The 18,206-nt window shown below is 38.5% G+C and overlaps 1 non-coding gene across 1 annotated transcript; it reads right to left on the bottom strand.

Moving 5' to 3' along the window:
- Window positions 1-17,564: 17,564 nt before the first annotated feature.
- Window positions 17,565-17,636, bottom strand: TRNAL-UAA (transfer RNA leucine (anticodon UAA)). Its single transcript has one exon. It is a non-coding gene; the product is annotated as a tRNA-Leu (tRNA).
- Between the last annotated feature and the right edge of the window lie 570 nt (window positions 17,637-18,206).

The following is an 18,206-nucleotide window of genomic DNA, read 5'->3' as shown; positions in this document are numbered from 1 at the left end:
GAAGGAGAAAATTTTGATCTTCATTGCATGGGATGCAATAGATATGGACATGATCCATCCACATGTAAGCTTCCTTGGGACTGAATTGAGCACGAAAGAAATGAAGGGAAAGGTAAAAAAAGTGACAAAAGGAAAGGTAAAGCACCCTCTGCTCATTATGTTGTGGCACATTGAAATATTGGAGTAATTGAAGGCTTGTTCAATGCTTCACTTGCTTCATGTAAAGACGGTTGCTTGATTGAGGAGCAACTTTCTACATGACTTTCAAGAGATATTTCTTTTAATATTTCTATACCTCCTCGAGCTAAGGAGAAACTTGTTGTCTTTGGTCCACATCCATGAGCAAGGACACTCCATTCATATATTTGATGGAAAGGTTGAGGTCAAGAAGGAATCACATCACTCACTTGTCATGATGGGGATAAAAGAAGAAAGAATTCTAAAGCTACAAGGAACCTATGCTCATGTAGAAAACTTTTCATACACTTCTCACTGTGATGAAGGTACATTTCCATGAGGTATTTTATGGCATGCTAGATTTGGACAGTTGAACCTTCATTCGTTGAAGAAAAATGGTGTTATTGGTTTGACTATTATTCCTAGGAAACTTAAGAAATGTGATTCTTGTATTCTAGGAAAGCACAACAAACAATCTTTTCATGATTCGCATTCCAGAGCACATAGAAAATGTGAATTCATTCATTCTAGTTTCTATGTACTGATGCATGTTCCTTGTGCAAATGGTAATAAATATATGATGAATTTTATTGATGACTACCCCAGAATGTGTTGGGTTTATTTATTAAAGAAAAAATTTGATGTTTTTGAAACATTCAAGTACTTTCATGCATGGATTAAAAATGATGCACAATTTCATATTGGCTCGATTCGCACTAATAATGGAAAAGAATACACTTCAAATGAATTTGAAAACTATCTTCACCAACATGGGATCAAACATCAAACAATCATGCCTTAAAATCTCCAACGAAATGGAGTAGCTCAAAGAATGAACATGACAATCTTAAGTATGGTACATTCCATTATGTTTTTCAACAATGTTAAACTGATGTTTTTGGCTGATGCAATTCTATGTGTTGTTTATATAAAGAATAGGTTCCCATCTAATGCTATAAAAAACAAGACTCCCTATCAAATGTGGTATGGCCACGTTCCTTCGGTGAGGCATTTAAGGGTTTTTGGTTCCACCTATTATGCCTTGATGCCCAATGAACAAAGAAACAAATGTTGGATTATGGGGGACTGACCGAGGTTCAGAGTTATTTAGCCAAACAAATCCTTACACTACTCACCCTTTTGGCATCAACCTACAGAGTGCAAATTGAAATCTCACCAGAAAGAGTATGGGGGGATGCTCGAACCAAGTTTCTGCACCCTTGAGATGGATGTGATGTCGGTTTAGTCCAACTAAACATGCCTTCATGCAAGTTTCTTTGTGCATTTTTCTAACCTTTAGTACCTTCGTGATTTGTTATAATTGACTTTCGTGCATCCCTAACCAAGGGTTGAATTCCTTTCGCACTGCTAAGGCAGCAAACTGCAATATATCCTAAACTACGCCAAGTATCTTACTTATCTTATTAATAGGACTTGATTATTTTCACTTAAACATATATTATATCTTGCATTCACTTGGCCAATACAATTATACACATTCGCGAATCATATAAGCATTAAAAGTGGAATTCATACCCAATATAATAGATGCATAAAACAGGAAATAAAGACGCAGAATTGATAGAAACTTATCTTTATTAATACTTCCACTGTTTACAGACTCGACTCACCCTGCGCACTCAGCTGCAGGGGTTTACACACTAAGCTACAGGGGTTCACGCACTCAGCTATGGACTACTAGGCCTCTACGGACTCAGATGCAGAAATTCTTCCTATGCTATGACCAAAAAGTAGACTTTACACTTCAGAACTATCTCGCATACATCATATATTTTCCATATCATTATCAACTAGCTTAAATACTTAGAGCTTCGATCTATTTATACAATCCCATGGTCCCCAGACCATGGGTAAATCTTCTACAACTGACATTATATTTTCAAACTAAGGGTAGACAACCCTATTATTCTTTAACAAACTACATGCTTCGCGCCCACAAAATGTGGAATATTTACATTGGAATTACAAAATTGACCAAAATCTGGCCTCTAAGCCTCAAAACTTCCCTTGGGGGATCCCACGCCCAACAGGCCCCCAACACAAACATCATGACTCACCCTTGAGTCACTCCGTAGGTGTGGGGATCTTTGTGCCAAGACCTCCCAATTCTGATCGAATCGCTACAAGTTTGGTAGCGCACTGAGCGGCTACCTACTAAACTTCCTCTATGCATTGTTCAGTGACTACTGTCGTCAAACTGCTGCCTTGAATCCTTTCCTAATTTTCTTGTAGCTTCACAAGATTTTCTTCAATGGAGGCTATAAGGGTATACGCCTCATCAATCCATGGCTATTGGCGCGCTTTCAAAACTGCGTCTTTATGCCGACCAACATCCACTTGCTCCTTGAGCGCCTTTGCCTACTACATCCTTGCGAGCCTCTACGTAAGGGCAACCATCTGCACGGTCCCTTTTACCTCATTATATCTCTTCTGTAGGTCCCACACCTCTGTCTCTAGGGGCTCTATGTTCTGTTTCCCTCAACAACAACCACCATGATGAAACTATTCCCTTTGAATTTGGGTAAACTTTTGATAAAATCCATTGACACCTCCTCCCAACGTTGACTTGGAATGTGTTATCACTCAGGTTGTTCCCTTTGACTCCTAAGGGAATATGGCCGAGGTAATCACAAACTAATCTTTGGACTGCAGGTTCTAGCTCACCTGCAATCGGAGAGGGATCTCTCTTAATGATTTAGCTTTGTTGATGATGATTTTAGGCTAGTTATTGATTTCAAGGGGTTTTGTTTAAGTTTTGGTGGGAAGGATGACGCTTCCAAGTAGAGAGGTAGGTATAGTATGAAAGTTTCAAACCATTGGGCATGGAGTCAAGGAATAGGACTGCTGGTGTGTTTTCTTGGTCACAAGAGGAATATGGAGCAAGATAGCAGCACATGAAACAACATTCAAGCTAAATGGAGATGGATTGAAGGCTAAGGAATGAGAGGCAATTAAGAATCTCTCATTCAGTTTAACAGAGGGAAGGTGAATGAGCTCTATCTAGGAGCAGTGAAGAATCCCTAGATAACTGTCAAACATGGGTGAATTAGGGGAAATATGAGCCAAAGGGAATTCATATTCATTGCCAATTCAGATGAAAACATAAAGGAACAACAGAAATTGAGGATAGAGTGCGGTTAAACAAAGTCTAAGCTATTCATTTTTCCTGCTATTTTAGATGGTGACATATGTATGATATGAGCATATATCAATGGAAAACAGAGGTAGGAAACACTTATTGAGTCATGTTGCAGCACAAGAATTCCATAATTTACTCTTCAAAACATTAATAACACAGCAGACAGTCCATCTTCCAAACTTTCAGTAGTCTTTGATTAAAGAAATCATCATACATACAGAGCGAGTCTCTAGTGGAGCGAATCAACCAACCAACCCTCTAAACAGTAAATTAGGGTGGTTTATATAGAGAAAAATTTCAAAAATATCTCTTACAGCAGACCTTAAACAGGTCTGAGGGAAACGAGTTTTTAACCTAATCTTATCCTGAAATTAATGCAAGAAAATATCTTTGAGCTGCGCTGGAGGCAGCTGTATCAAAATGAGTTAATATGGTGTCCTTATGGCTCTGTGCTGTTCATTTAGCCATAACTGTGCTTTGGGTTTTGATCCCCTGCTCTTGAGTGGTTTTGAGGTGCATTAACTGTGATTTGAGAGCTTTAAATAGCTTCACCGCTTTCTTTGACTTTGCTTGGGGCCTTTAATGTTCACCTGCTTTGGTACTGCCGATCTGATACTCTTCAATTGAATTTGGGCTTTTTCCTTTCTCTGATACTCTTTGAAGCGGTCCAATTTCCCCTTTCTAAACCTGCGTGAAGAAATTCCTATCAAATTGCGAATTTCGGGCCTGCCGGTAGCCGAGCCATGAGAGGGCTTCCATTTTGGTCAATTTTTCTTAGCAATGTGCGATTAGCACTAAGCACTAATCACGCATCGAAATCTGCCTCGGTTTTTCATTCCGGGCATCCCTTGCTACAAATTTCACGCTTCGCGCCCTTTTTGGTGATGATGTCAGAATGACCTCAACGGTGGGTCCCAGTACGGCGATGACGTGGCAGGGTGACGTCAACAGGGTGACGTGGCAATACGATAGGGTGCCAGGGCGTGGATGCGGGCGGATGAAGTGGAAATGACGTGGCGTAGTGGCAAGGACGTAGGTTGATGACGTCACGAGGATGTGGTGCTGATGTTAGGGGCGGGGGAGTGGTTTCCGGTTTCCCCGCACCACTTTTTAGCGCAGGCGGTATTGGGGAAGGGGCCTCCGAACACGCTGGGAGGCTGATACGTGGCGGGGGTACGGCAGGGAAACCGTCCATCCCCCGGACGTTAACCTCCAGCGGATTGGGGAGTAGGAATGACCGCCCACCCTTGGATCTGGAGCACTGGCCATCGGACGGTTTGCGGGTTAATTCGGGTGGCGCGCAACTTTGGGGTGGGCCTGCCTTTTATTAATATTTTATTGCAAGCGAAGGGGGGGTCAAAAACTTTGGAAATGTGGGTTTTATGTGTTATGCGGGGGTAATGTTTAATGCTCAATTGAAACTTTTAAACATTGAACTTTAAATAATGAGCGCAAAATGGTAGAATAGTAAGGTTTTAAGGGTGAAGGGGTAGATATCGGTTATTGGCCTAACCAGAGGTTTAGACCAATCCCAGAGTTATGACACGAATGGGTTCATAATAGTCCCAGGTGGACTATTATTTCCCAGAACTGTATGTACATAGCTATAGTGCTATAGGGTGGGATATGTAATATTTTTGGGATTTTATATAGTTTTTGTAGCAATTAGGGATGGGGAAGTAGCTAGGGAGCTATATAAATAGAATTAGAAGTTAATATGGGATTGATGAAGAAAGCGCTAAGTATGGAAATCTTAGGCTCTAAAGGGGAAATAGGACTTGTAGAAGAAATATGAGATCCATAAGTAAAGCAGATCTTTACTTAGGCAAATATTATGAAAAATGATGAATTTAAGAGATATCAAGCAGATCTTGACCTCTTTAGGGGAAGTTAGTGAATGATTTGGGGAAAGTAAGAATGGGAAAGTTAGACATGCCTCGCTTGAGCTGCTCCAAGGGAAAATTGCCTCATACTTGTGATCACAATGGATATAACACTTGAAAACATAAAATGGATCACAATTCCTCATTCTGCCACCACAAAACTACCTACCCAGCCTGCTTACCTAGCATTTTCCCTTCTTTTTGGTTTGGGTGCACTTGAACTAGCAAACCCAGCTTTTCAACTTTTTTTCTGGCTGTCCTCCTATCTGAATCTAACCTTATATCTTCCAAGGGCCCAGATTAAGCAGTTGGGATCCTTCATTTCTCTACATACCTAACAATCTGCCAAAATTAAACAGGTTGGACAGACATTTATTCTATATCTCTAAAACAAGCAATTTAAACCTAGGGAAGCCAAGATTAAGCTGTTTGGCCTTCCCTTAATCGAGAAATCTTTCAAAAATGGAACTTTTGCAGCATGGAAAAGATGAACATTTTTGGCACTTCCACTGTCAATCATGAAATATGAAACCTATTGCAATAAGAGGCTAACAATGGCTCCACTTGGGGATGGCTTTTCCTTGTGAAAAGTCAAGAACAACAGGTCAGATTTCCTTGATCTTCAATTGTTGTTGTACTCTGAAAACTTCCCTTTGCTGGCTGCTTTATTTATGTATATGACAACAGACTTGAAGAGCTTAGGGCCTTCACTTCGGGCTTCAACTGCAGCAAGCTGCTATCCAAACAAAAAACTGAAATCCTACCTACCTACTCTAATCAACACTTACTTTGCTGGTTAGGTGAAATGAAACAGCCAATGCAACCACTTAAGCATTATATACATCAGTGACCTTTGCTGCCTGTATTTGATGGTGTTTAAAACTGAGATCTTACAATCAAATCTGGCTTTGTTAAACTTTGAGAAGATAAGGAAACTCCTGATCTCCTTTGCTGAATCTAGAAACTGTACAAAAGGATCTTGCAAAATATGTACACTATTCCTGAGTTGAATCAAACAACTATGCAAATGTTCTGGATAGCTTTCATGCCATGAACCTGAAATATCATCCTTGTCTTCACCACCCTTCATGCTTTCAACTGCTGTTTGTGATGATATTTTAACTGACTGTAGGGCCTGTCCACTGCAACCATTATCATCTTGATTTGGACCTTCATGGTCTGTTAATGGAGAAGAGTTCTGATTTCTTTCCTCATTCAACCTATCAACTGTTGGATCATTGAGAGTTTGGAAGGTCTGCTGTAATCTATTACATACAGGTTCAAATGGAACTTGACAGATTCCTACCAGCTGTTCTTCTTTTTCTTTGAATAATTCAGATGATTCAAAACAAAAGGGCAAGGAACCAACTTGGATTTTTTGATCATATGTTGCTGCTTCCACGCCTTTTTCTGCTATCTGATGTTCAATGGGATTCTGGGACTGCAAATTTAGATATGACAAATTTTGAACAAAGATTTGATTGCTTTCCAGATGGTCAATACCAAGGCTTGTTGATATTTGATTTTTTGTAGCATGATAGTTATCTCTGATAAACTGAAAAGACTCAAAACAAAATGGTAAAGTTCCTTCACTTATTTCAAAATTTTCTGCACTTTCCTCCTCATTCTTATTGCTGAAGTGAACGAGCTGATTAGTACCTTGAAGCTGTTGAACCTGAATCTCTTTGTCTTTGCCCAAATTATCTTCTGATTCATCTGCAAGGTTATTTTGGATCTGAAAAACATAGTCATCATCATATTGATCATACTTGGGCACATTATTAAAAGAAGCCATATTATCGAATGCGCATAGTAAATTAGGGGATTGCTCCTCCACACATTGTTCTGTGAAGCTGTTTTCTGATCTATGGTTGGTTGAATTGGTAAAAATCTGTTCAGAAATGTCAACCCTTTCTTCTTGTGGAGCAAAAGTGTCATGGTGATCTGAACATTCAACTTTCATTGTGATCTTCTGCTTTAATTCCTCTGCTTTCTTTATCAAGATATCAAGTTCTTCCTCTTTTTCTGCTTTCAGCTTCCTCTCCCTAACTTTCAGATTAACCTCTACATCTACTGCCATGTTCTGCATCTGTTGCATAGTGGAGGGGTTTCTCTCTCTCAGATGAAATTCTATCTCTGGATCAAATGCTGTTGGATAATGCAGTAGAGCCAAATCAGGGGGAGGTTTTATATTCAATGGCATTGAATGATAAATTTGATTGAATCTGTCTGAAAATTGTTGTACTGTCTCATCTAGATGTCTTTTTAACTGATTATATTCTTCTATGATCAGGAGGAAATTGACTTTGATTATCCATCTATCAAGGAAGAGTTTGAGAAATTTCTCAAGATTTGAGATGCCTGTGTGAGGCAGAGTTTTGAACCAACTCCTGATTTTTCCTTGCAAAGAAAGAGTGAAAAGCCTAATACTAACATTCTCAATATCCACTTCAAATAAGTTAAGATAATCTTCAAAAACTTGGACATGCTTCTGAGCAGTAACTCCATTCTCTCCATCAAATCTTGGGAGATACTCCGGATGATTTTCAGGCAAAGGATTGAGCATGGGAGGCAAAATGAGAGGTTTATATCTATCAGGAACTTTATGAGGCACGGGAGTATGTACAGGGATTGAATGGCTGGGCTCGATATGAACAGGGATAGGATGATTTGCTTTGATACTTGTTTCCTCCTTGGCTGTATGGTGATCTTCAGCAGCATTTAAAGGCTGCTGTTCTAATGTGCAAGGAGGGCTTTCCTCAACATTTTCAAAAGGAAAATCATAAAAATCAAATTTAAACTCATACTTAAAATACAATATACACAACAAAATTTTATGGAAGAGAAAGAACATGACCTCTTGGATAATAATCCGGGTCAACAGCCTGATCTGCTCATATATTTCTTTTGGGTTCATTTCTCCAGTGGAGTCTTTATTATGAGGATGATGTGGAGTCGCCAAGTGGATAAACTAACTGTGAAGGATTTGATCTCTGTCCACCAACACAAACCAAAGCTGAATATGGAATAAACTAAAAAAAGGGGAATTTTCTTCAGGAAACAAAATATTTTGATATTTTATGAGAATTTTTGATTTTTTGGGATTTTTCAAAACAAGTTTAAGACTTATTCGAAAGGAAAACTGATCAAAAATGGGGATTTACAGCAATAAACAAATGATTTTCCCCAGTGGAGTCGCCATTATGTTATCACTCAGGTTGTTCCCTTTGACTCCTAAGGGAATACGGCTGAGGTAACCACAAACCAATCTTTGGACTGCAGGTTCTAGCCCACCTGCAATCGAAGAGGGCTCTCTCTTAATGATCTAGCTTTCTTGATGATTATTTTAGGCTAGTTATTGATTTCAAGGGGTTTTGTTTAAGTTTTGGTGGGAAGGATGACGCTTCCAAGTAGAGAGGTAGGTATAGTATGAAAGTTTCAAACCATTGGGCATGGAGTCAAGGAATAGGACTGCTGGTGCATTTTCTTGGTCACAAGAGGAATATGGAGCAAGATAGCAGCACATGAAACAACATTCAAGCTAAATGGAGATGGATTGAAGGCTAAGGAATGAGAGGAAATTAAGAATCTCTCATTTAGTTGAACATAGGGAAGGTGAATGAGCTCTATCTAGGAGCAGTGAAGAATCCCTAGATAACTGTCAAACATGGGTGAATTAGGGGAAATATGAGCCAAAGGGAATTCATATTCATTGCCAATTCAGATGAAAACATAAAGGAACAACAAAAATTGAGGATAGAGTGCGGTTAAACAAAGTCTAAGCTATTCATTTTTCCTGCTATTTTAGATGGTGACATATGTATGATATGAGCATATATCAATGGAAAACAGAGGTAGGAAACACTTATTGAGTCATGTTGTAGCACAAGAATTCCATAATTTACTCTTCAAAACATTAATAACACAACAGACAGTCCATCTTCCAAACTTTCAGCAGTCTTTGATTAAAGAAATCATCATACATACAAAGTGAGTCTCTAGTGGAGCGAATCAACCAAAAAACCCTCTAAACAGTAAATTAGGGTGGTTTATATAGAGAAAATTTTCAAAAATATCTCTTACAGCAGACCTTAAACAAGTCTGAGGGAAACGAGTTTTTAACCTAATCTTATCCTGAAATTAATGCAAGAAAATATCTTTGAGCTGCGCTGGAGGCAACTGTATCAAAATGAGTTAATATGGTGTCTTTATGGCTCTATGCTGTTCATTTAGCCATAAATGTGCTTTGGGTTTTGATCCCCTGCTCTTGACTGGTTTTGAGGTGCATTAACTATGATTTGAGAGCTTTAAATAGCTTCACCGCTTTCTTTGACTTTGCTTGGGGCCTTTAATGTTCACCTGCTTTGGTACTGCCGATCTGATACTCTTCAATTGAATTTGGGCTTTTTCCTTTCTCTGATACTCTTTGAAGCGGTCCAATTGCCCCTTTCTGAACCTACGTGAAGAAATCCCTGTCAAATTGCGAATTTCGGGCCTGCTGGTAGTCGAGCCATGAGAGGGCTTCCATCCTCGGTTTTTCATTCCGGGCATCCCTTGCTGCAAATTTCACGCTTTGCGCCCTTTCTGGTGATGACTTCAGCATGATGTTAGCATGACCTCAGTGGTGGGTCCCATTACGGCGGTGATGTGGCAGGGTGACGTCAGTAGGGTGACGTGGCAATACAACAGGGTGACAAGGCATGGATGCGGGCGGATGAAGTGGCAATGGAATGGCGTAGTGGCGGGGATGCAGGTTGATGACGTCACGAGGATGTGGTGCTGATGTCAGGGGCGGGGGAGTGGTTTCCGGTTTCCTCGCACCACTTTTTAGCGCAGGTGTTATTGGGGAAGGGGCCTCCGAACACGTCGGGAGGCCGACACGTGGTGGGGGTATGACAGGGAAACCGCCCATCCCCCTGACGTTAACCTCCAGTGGATCAGGGAGCAGGAATGACTGTCCACCCTTGGATCTGGAGCGCTGGCCATCGGACGGTTGGCGGGTTAATTCGGGTGGTGCGCAACTTTGGGGCGGGCCCGCCTTTTATTAATATTTTATTGCAAGCGGAGGGGGGGTCCAAAACTTTGCAAATGTGGGTTTTATGTGTTATGCGGGGGTAACATTTAATGTTCAATTGAAACTTTTAAACACTAAACTTAAATAATGAGCGCGAAATGGTAGAATAGTAAGGTTTTAAGGGTGAAGGGGTAGATATCGGTTATTGGCCTAACCAGAGGTTTAGACCAATCCCAGAGTTATAACACGGATGGGTTCATAATAGTCCCAGGTGGACTATTATTTCCCAGAACTGTATGTACATAGCTATAGTGCTATAGGGTGGGATATGTAATATTTTTGGGATTTTATATAGTTTTTGTAGCAATTAGGGATGGGGAAGTAGCTAGGGAGCTATATAAATAGAATTAGAAGTTAATATGGGATTGATGAAGAAAGTGCTAAGTATGGAAATCTTAGGCTCTAAAGGGGAAATAGGACTTGTAGAAGAAATATGAGATCCATAAGTAAAGAAGATCTTTACTTAGGCAAATATTATGAAAAATGATGAATTTAAGAGATATCAAGCAGATCTTGACCTCTTTAGGGGAAGTTAGTGAATGATTTGGGGAAAGTAAGAATGGGAAAGTTAGACATGCCTTGCTTGAGCTGCTCCAAGGGAAAATTGCCTCATACTTGTGATCACAATGGATATAACATTTGAAAACATAAGATGGATCACAATTCCTCATTCTGCCACCACAAAACTACCTACCCAACTTGCTTACCTAGCATTTTCCCTTCTTTTTGGTTTGGGTGCACTTGAACTAGAAAACCCAGCTTTTCAACTTTTCTTCTGGCTGTCCTCCTATCTGAATCTAGCCTTATAGCTTCCAAGGGCCCAGATTAAGCAGTTGGGCTCCTTCATTTCTCTACATACCTAACAATCTTCCAAAATTAAACAGTTTGGACAGACATTTATTCTCTATCTCTAAAACAAGCAATTTAAACCTAGGGAAGCCAAGATTAAGCTGTTTGGCCTTCCCTTAATCAAGAAATATTTCAAAAATGGAACTTTTTCAGCATGGAAAAGATGAACATTTTTGGCACTTCCACTATCAATCATGAAATATGAAACCTATTGCAATAGGAGGCTAACAGAATGGATAAAGCTTGTAGTAGACTCGGGGTCTTAATTGTTTCAACTTTATTTTGTTGGAAAACCAAACATTCCGCCACAAACTTTTGAATATCAGATTTAAGGCCATCCCAAAAAATTCCTTCTTAACCCTGTGGTAAGTCTTTAAAAATCCTGAGTGCCCTCCTGAGGGAGAGGTGTGCAATTCCATAAGAATCTTTTGTTTGAGCTGGGAATTCTTACATACGTATAAATGATCTTTGTACCATAATGAGTCATTTTTCCAGCTAAACATATCAGATGCACTGGGATCTTGTTGTAACTTCTAAATGAGTGCCCCCACTTCATTGTCATTCTTCCATTCATCCCTTGCCTCATTTATCCAATCTGGTTGGATAATAGATATGGCACAAAGCAATGCTTCCACATCCTCATCCTTTCTTGACAGTGCATCGACCACAACATTTTGCTTCCCTTTTTCGTAGATGATTTCAAAGTCATAACCCAACATCTTTGTGACCCATTTTTGATACTCTTTTGAAGATAATCTTTGTTCTAAAAAGTATTTAAAATTATCATGATCCATTTTTACCTTGAAGTGTCTTCCCATTAGGTATGGTTGCCATTTCTTAAGTCCATGTAGTATTGCCAACATTTCATTTTCGTAAATAGCTTTGTGTAAATACTTTCCTTTGATTGGATGACTTTCAAAAACAATGGGTCTTTCTTCCTGCATTAAAACAACACCAATTCCATTTCCCGAGGCATCACATTCCACAATAAAGGTTTTTGTGAAGTCTGGCGTAGCTAAGACAGGTGCTTGGCACATTTCCTCTTTAAGATGTTCAAAGGCCTTCATTGCTTCTGGAGCCCATAAAAATGAATCTTTCTTCAATAATATTGTTAGAGGTGCTGCTATTCTTCCATAACTCTTAACAAAATTGCGGTAATACCCTGTCAACCCGAGAAATCCTCGTAGATGCTTTATGGATGTGGGGATTTTCCATTCCTTAATGGCTTTAATTTTGCTGGGGTATACCTTAACACCTCCATGAGATACAATATGACCGAGATATTCCACCTCTTGTACTCCAAAGAAACATTTGGAATGTTTTGCATATAATTGTTTCTCCTTCAATATGTTGAGCATCCTGTCAACGTGTTGAACATGATCCTTCCAAGACTTGCTATAGATTAGTATTTCATAAAAAAATACTAACACAAATTTTCTAAGGAATGGTTTGAAAATGGAATTCATCAAACCTTGAAATGTAGAAGGTGCATTGGTAAAGCCAAAGGGCATGACCAAAAATTCATAATGGCCCTCATGAATTCTAAATGCTATTTTCGGAATGTCCTTAGTCTTCATTCTAATTTGATGATATCCTGAACGAAGATCCAACTTGGTGAAGTAAATCGATCCATGCAATTCATCCAATAGTTCATCAATGACAGGAATGGGAAATTTATCTTTAATAATGAGTTTGTTGAGCTCCCTATAATCCAGACACATGCGCCATGATCCATCCTTCTTGTGCACCAATACTACTGGAGTAGAGAAAGAGCTTTGACTAGGTTGAATTATACCAACCTCTACCATTTCTGCAACCATACGTTCAATTTAACTTTTATGGGCATAGGGATATCTGGAAGGCCTAATGTTTGGAGGCACACTTCCTAGAATCAAATGAGTAGCATGATCCTAATCACGAATAGGTGGGAGACCTTTGGGAGTCTCAAATACCTTGAAATGATTGTCCAAGACTTTTTGGAGATCTGGAGAAATAGATGATTTTGATGTTGGAACCTCTAGCGAACATAATTGTGAAATTACGCCCTGTTTTTCTTTCCTTAGAAGCTTTGTCATTCCATTAGACCTGATTATCTTTCTTGGTTTCCCTATGATACCTCTTAATTCAACTTCCTTTCCTTCCAAAGAAAATTTCATGAAAAGTTCTTGAAAATTAAAAGCTATCGTACCCAAGGATTGTAGCCATTGGACTCCTAGTACAACATCACCACCACCCATTGGAATGGAAAGCATTGGGCTATTCAATACATATTCTCCCATGGATAGCTTAATATTATGGCACTTTCCAAAGCAATCTAGGGTTCCTCCACTTGCAACCATCACTTGACACTCTGATGCTAGATATAAGAAGCAATTCAATTCCTTGGCTATCTTATAATGAATAAAATTATGGGTACTTCCCGAATCAATCAGCACTATTACCTTTTTCTTCTTGATATGTCCTTCTATCTTGATAGTTTGAGGAGTGGTAATTCTAGCAAATGCATTACAAGATATGGTTGGATTCATTTCTTCTTTCTCTAGGGTTTGTACCTGGTGTATATCCTCTTCTTTTGGTGTTTCTTATTCCTTTTCTTCCTCCTCTTCACAATCTATGTAAAATAATTTCTTCTCAACACACTTATGACCTTTAGTGTATTTACTATCACAATTATAACAAAGCCCTTTTGCTTTTTTTCTTCCAATTGTTGGGGTATCAACCTTGTAGGTTGTGGATCGCTGGGGGAAACAACACTTACATCCTTATAGTTGTGATTGGTAGGCTTCCTTGTTGCCATAATTTTGCTTTCCATTTTTCTTGCCAACCTGAATTCATTCTCCAATGAGTCAAGATCCCAAAGGCAAACGTCATGTTGGATGTTATCCTTTAAATTCCCTATGAACATATCAATCTCATGCTCCTCTGGAATATTTTTTACCCTTATATTCAATTTTTTGAAGTTCTCAATGTGCTCCCTCATTGAAACCTTTTGTTTGAGGTTGATCAATTAGCTAAAAAAAGTGTTGTTTCTCGTATCCTCATAATGTGTTGTCATTTCTTCCATAAAAATTGCCCAAGTCACAATTTTTTTACAAAAGCAAAGCCATTGATACCATACAAACTAGTTTGGTTCCAAATATAAAGTTGCAATGCGTACCTTTTGTGTATTTTGCACATTATGGAGATCGAAAATTTGCTCCATCTGTAATATCCATGTTACGGGATCCTTTCCATCAAACTTCCTCATATCGATCTTTGGAACATGGTGGGTCTTTGTTCCAATGTTAGAGTCTATGAAATCATGATTAACATTTCTTTTGTTCTCATCATGAGTTTCCCCTACAACATTTTTTCCATTAGGAAGCCTTTCTTGTAGCAACTTTGTCAAACCTTCCTTCAATCCTTCAACGTCTTTCTTCAAATATTCCATGTTGTCATTCTTCAAATCATGATTAACATTCCTTTTGTTCTCATTATGAGTTTCCTCTCCTACCTTTTTCCCATTAGGAAGCCTTTTTAGTAACAATGTTTTCATACCATCCATCTTAGCTTCCATGCCATCCATCTTAGCTTCCATGCCATCCATATTAGTTTCCATGCCATTCATCTTAGATTCCATGCCATTCATCTTAGATTCCACGCCATTTATCTTAGCTTCTGTTAGCTTTTGTGAGAGTGACATTTGTTGCACTTGGTCTCGTAATTTTGATATATCATGTAGCATTTTTTCTTCTTCTTCATGAGTCATGCTAGATATTTCAGGTTGTTTACTAGGTGTTTCCATTTTCCTTCTTCGGGGCATTAATTACCAATAATAATGCTTCACTATGCCCTTTGAATTCCTTCAAACTAATTTTTCAAACCAAGCTTATGCAAATATTTAAAAAAAATACACACATTTTTTCACTTTGTAGGCACTCAATATTGAATCTGATGTATCTCTATAATTTCGGATCTTCCAGTTCTGAAATTGTGACCTGCAGTAGCCCTCTCTGTCCTCTTTCCAATGCCACTAGTCTGATCAAATTTAGATTCTCCAAGAAAGAGTTATGCACAATCTCCCAACATAACCTAATTATATACCTTTTCAAGAAGAGCAAACTTTTATGAAGTGCCACATGTCACTGTTTTTACCTTAGGATCTAAAAAATATACACAGGAAACTATAGTTAATCCTCTTTCTGTAACCTATTACTAAATTTCAATCTGATGCTCAAAACAAAATTTATGACTATTTTTCCCAGGTCACCTGTTTGGAATGTAATTCGAGAGTCTGCAAAAAGGCCAACTTCCTCAGATCATATCTCCGAAAATATAGCACGAAAATATCTGAAATTCGAAACCCAGGTTTAAAACAATTTCTACCCAAATGGGTTTTTTTTTACTATCTAAAACATCGCAAAAACAAAGTTATAGTGAAAATTCCATGATGACCTATTTAGAGTAGTGAAACCCTAGAATCCACAACTCTGATACCAAATGTTATCAAACCAGCTCGCTAGAAGATAGAAAAGATAGTTGAACACCTTAAAATTCAGCCTCTTCGAGGGGGAAACCTCCTTTACATTACATAAATGAACAATTCTTGGATGATACAAATGACAAAACCTCCTTTCTATATATAGGAGTCTAAGGGGTCACAATATAACCCAAGTTGACCTAAGCATAATAATATAAGGCCACATAAATAACAATAGTGGGCTTCTGGGGTGCACAACAATAACAATATGGGGACAATAGGGTCACAACAATGACAATAAGGAATACAATGACAAAAGTAATGTGGTAATCACTAGTATTATAGGGACCTAATAAGAGATTATAGATATCACATCGCAGAATTCTAAAGGGACGACTTAACACAGGCAGAATGCTTTTAGCGGACCTGAAGGAGTTATCAATTAAACAACAAAGGATTTAAGTTCCGTGGCAAACGGTAATTTGGGCAAGCTACAGGTGGTAAGTGGTATTGGAAGGGCTTCACCCAATTCCATACACTGGCAAACACATAACATGGCGTAAGAGAGAGAAAACCACTCATTTTGCATGGGTTTTCGCCGTGCAAGTGGGGTGCCTGAAATGGCGGTCAGCCATTGGATTAGCAATCATAGATCAGACAGTGAAGAAGGCACAAGCTGGTTGGATGATCGGGTTGGATGAGAACTATCGGATTGAAGGCAGATCAACAGTGTGGAATACAAAGGGATTATGAACCGTAGTTATTGCAACTTGCGATTGCGATCAGGGTGGACCTAAGAGGATTGTAGGGTAGACTTTATATCATTTGAAGTCCGACTTCAGCGTTTCGATCAGATTTCCACCGTTTTAGTATATTTTTGTGTATTCCCTATGTAAATGGAAAAGTGTGTTCTCAAGGATTTTCATCTGTGCCCGATCCTTACATTCATAAGCAGGTGGCCTCAATGCCTTAAGCGTTTTTGCAATGATTGTTTAAACACTCAACAGGGAGATGAAGGGACACCGCCGGTAGCCAGAGAGCCCAAGAAGGGGATTGAACCGATAGTGCCAATAGGCTTAAAAGCCATTCAATGGCAGCACAGAGAGGAGGAGGTCAGAGACAGAGGGGAGACAGAGAGTTAGAGAAAACATACAACTACGAACAGTTGATTAGAGGCACTAAGAAGGAGAGTCTATGCACTCTTTAGACTCGAGGTTTTTGAGTGAAATACCTGTGTAATATCACTGTTTATTGTGTTATAGCTCCGATTGAGCTCACACCTGTAAACTCTGTTCTTGAAGACATAATATAGAGGTTGAAACTAAAAGTTGGACCAGGAGATGTAGCGAGGAAGTCTCGTGAACTCCTTGATTATTTGTTGTGTTGATGTGTGTGTCTGTTATGGTTTATGACTGTTAATTGTCTATATTATTTGCAATCTTTTCGATCCGTTGCACTAAGTTATATAGGCATTTTCTTGCACATGAGTCTGTAATACCTTTTCTTCTTGATTTAATATTCGTTTCAGATCAAAAAGTATAGGTGTTATGGTGACATTAAAGGTCCTTCATGAATATTGATTATAATGATAGATAGTGGCTATCATAATTTAATATGAACAACAACGATTTATTGTGATGGATCTTTCATAGCTATCACTATTGGTGCATATATATGGTGATGTTCGTTGACCCTCACCAAAAGCCACATTTCCATAAGTATAGGCGTTGTGGTGACATTGAAGGTCCATCACGAATAATGACTATAATGATGGACATCAAGTGTCACCATTTCATATCAACAACAATGATTTATGGTTACAAACCTTTGAGGTTCATCACTATTGATCCATATATATGGTGGCGTTCATTGACCGTGACTATTTCATATTTTGGTGAGGGTTGAAAAATGTCACCAAAGCTCATTGCTGATGGTCAAAAGCTCATTCCATATGGATCATGTTAGAGCATGATGGAATCGAACCACCAACCTCCTGCTTTTAAAGCAGGTGCTCTTCCATTGAGCTAGCACCCTTTAAAGAATTAGACTTTTAAAAATTAGACCTTGAAACTTCATAAATTCTAAATTCTACAACTTTCAATAAATTAAAGTCTCGACAATATTTTACTAAACAAGCAAAGAAACATCGAAGCTCCAAGTCCCTACCTAATAGTTATGGAAGTTATGAGAAGTGGGTGGAGGGAAAAATAATTATGTATAAGAGAATCAATATGTTTAGTTGAATACTCAATTAAAAGTGAAACTCTGAAGACATTTATAATCTATAAATGACCTATAACTAGAAAATGCACCAAATATTGCAAATGAAATTTCATAAGTTGATAACATATGGAAGAAGAACATTGATGAAGACAAATGCAATATTTTATAGGTTGAGTGAAAGAAAAATATCAATGTTGTTGTTTTTTGGTGTTTAGATATCTGAATGATATATAAACGTTTGTGCAAATGTAATGATAAAAAAAATTATATATATATATATAAATTTTTTTATCATTACATTTGCACAAACGTTTAGATATCATTCAGATATCTAAACACCAAAAAACAACAACATTGATATTTCCCCTTCACATAAACCAA

Source organism: Pinus tabuliformis, chromosome 7 (genome assembly GCF_031772625.1).
Source record: "Pinus tabuliformis cultivar Carrire ecotype Pingquan chromosome 7, CPIR1, whole genome shotgun sequence".
Taxonomy (NCBI): domain Eukaryota; kingdom Viridiplantae; phylum Streptophyta; class Pinopsida; order Pinales; family Pinaceae; genus Pinus; species Pinus tabuliformis.
This window is presented reverse-complemented; position numbering and strand designations above follow the sequence as displayed.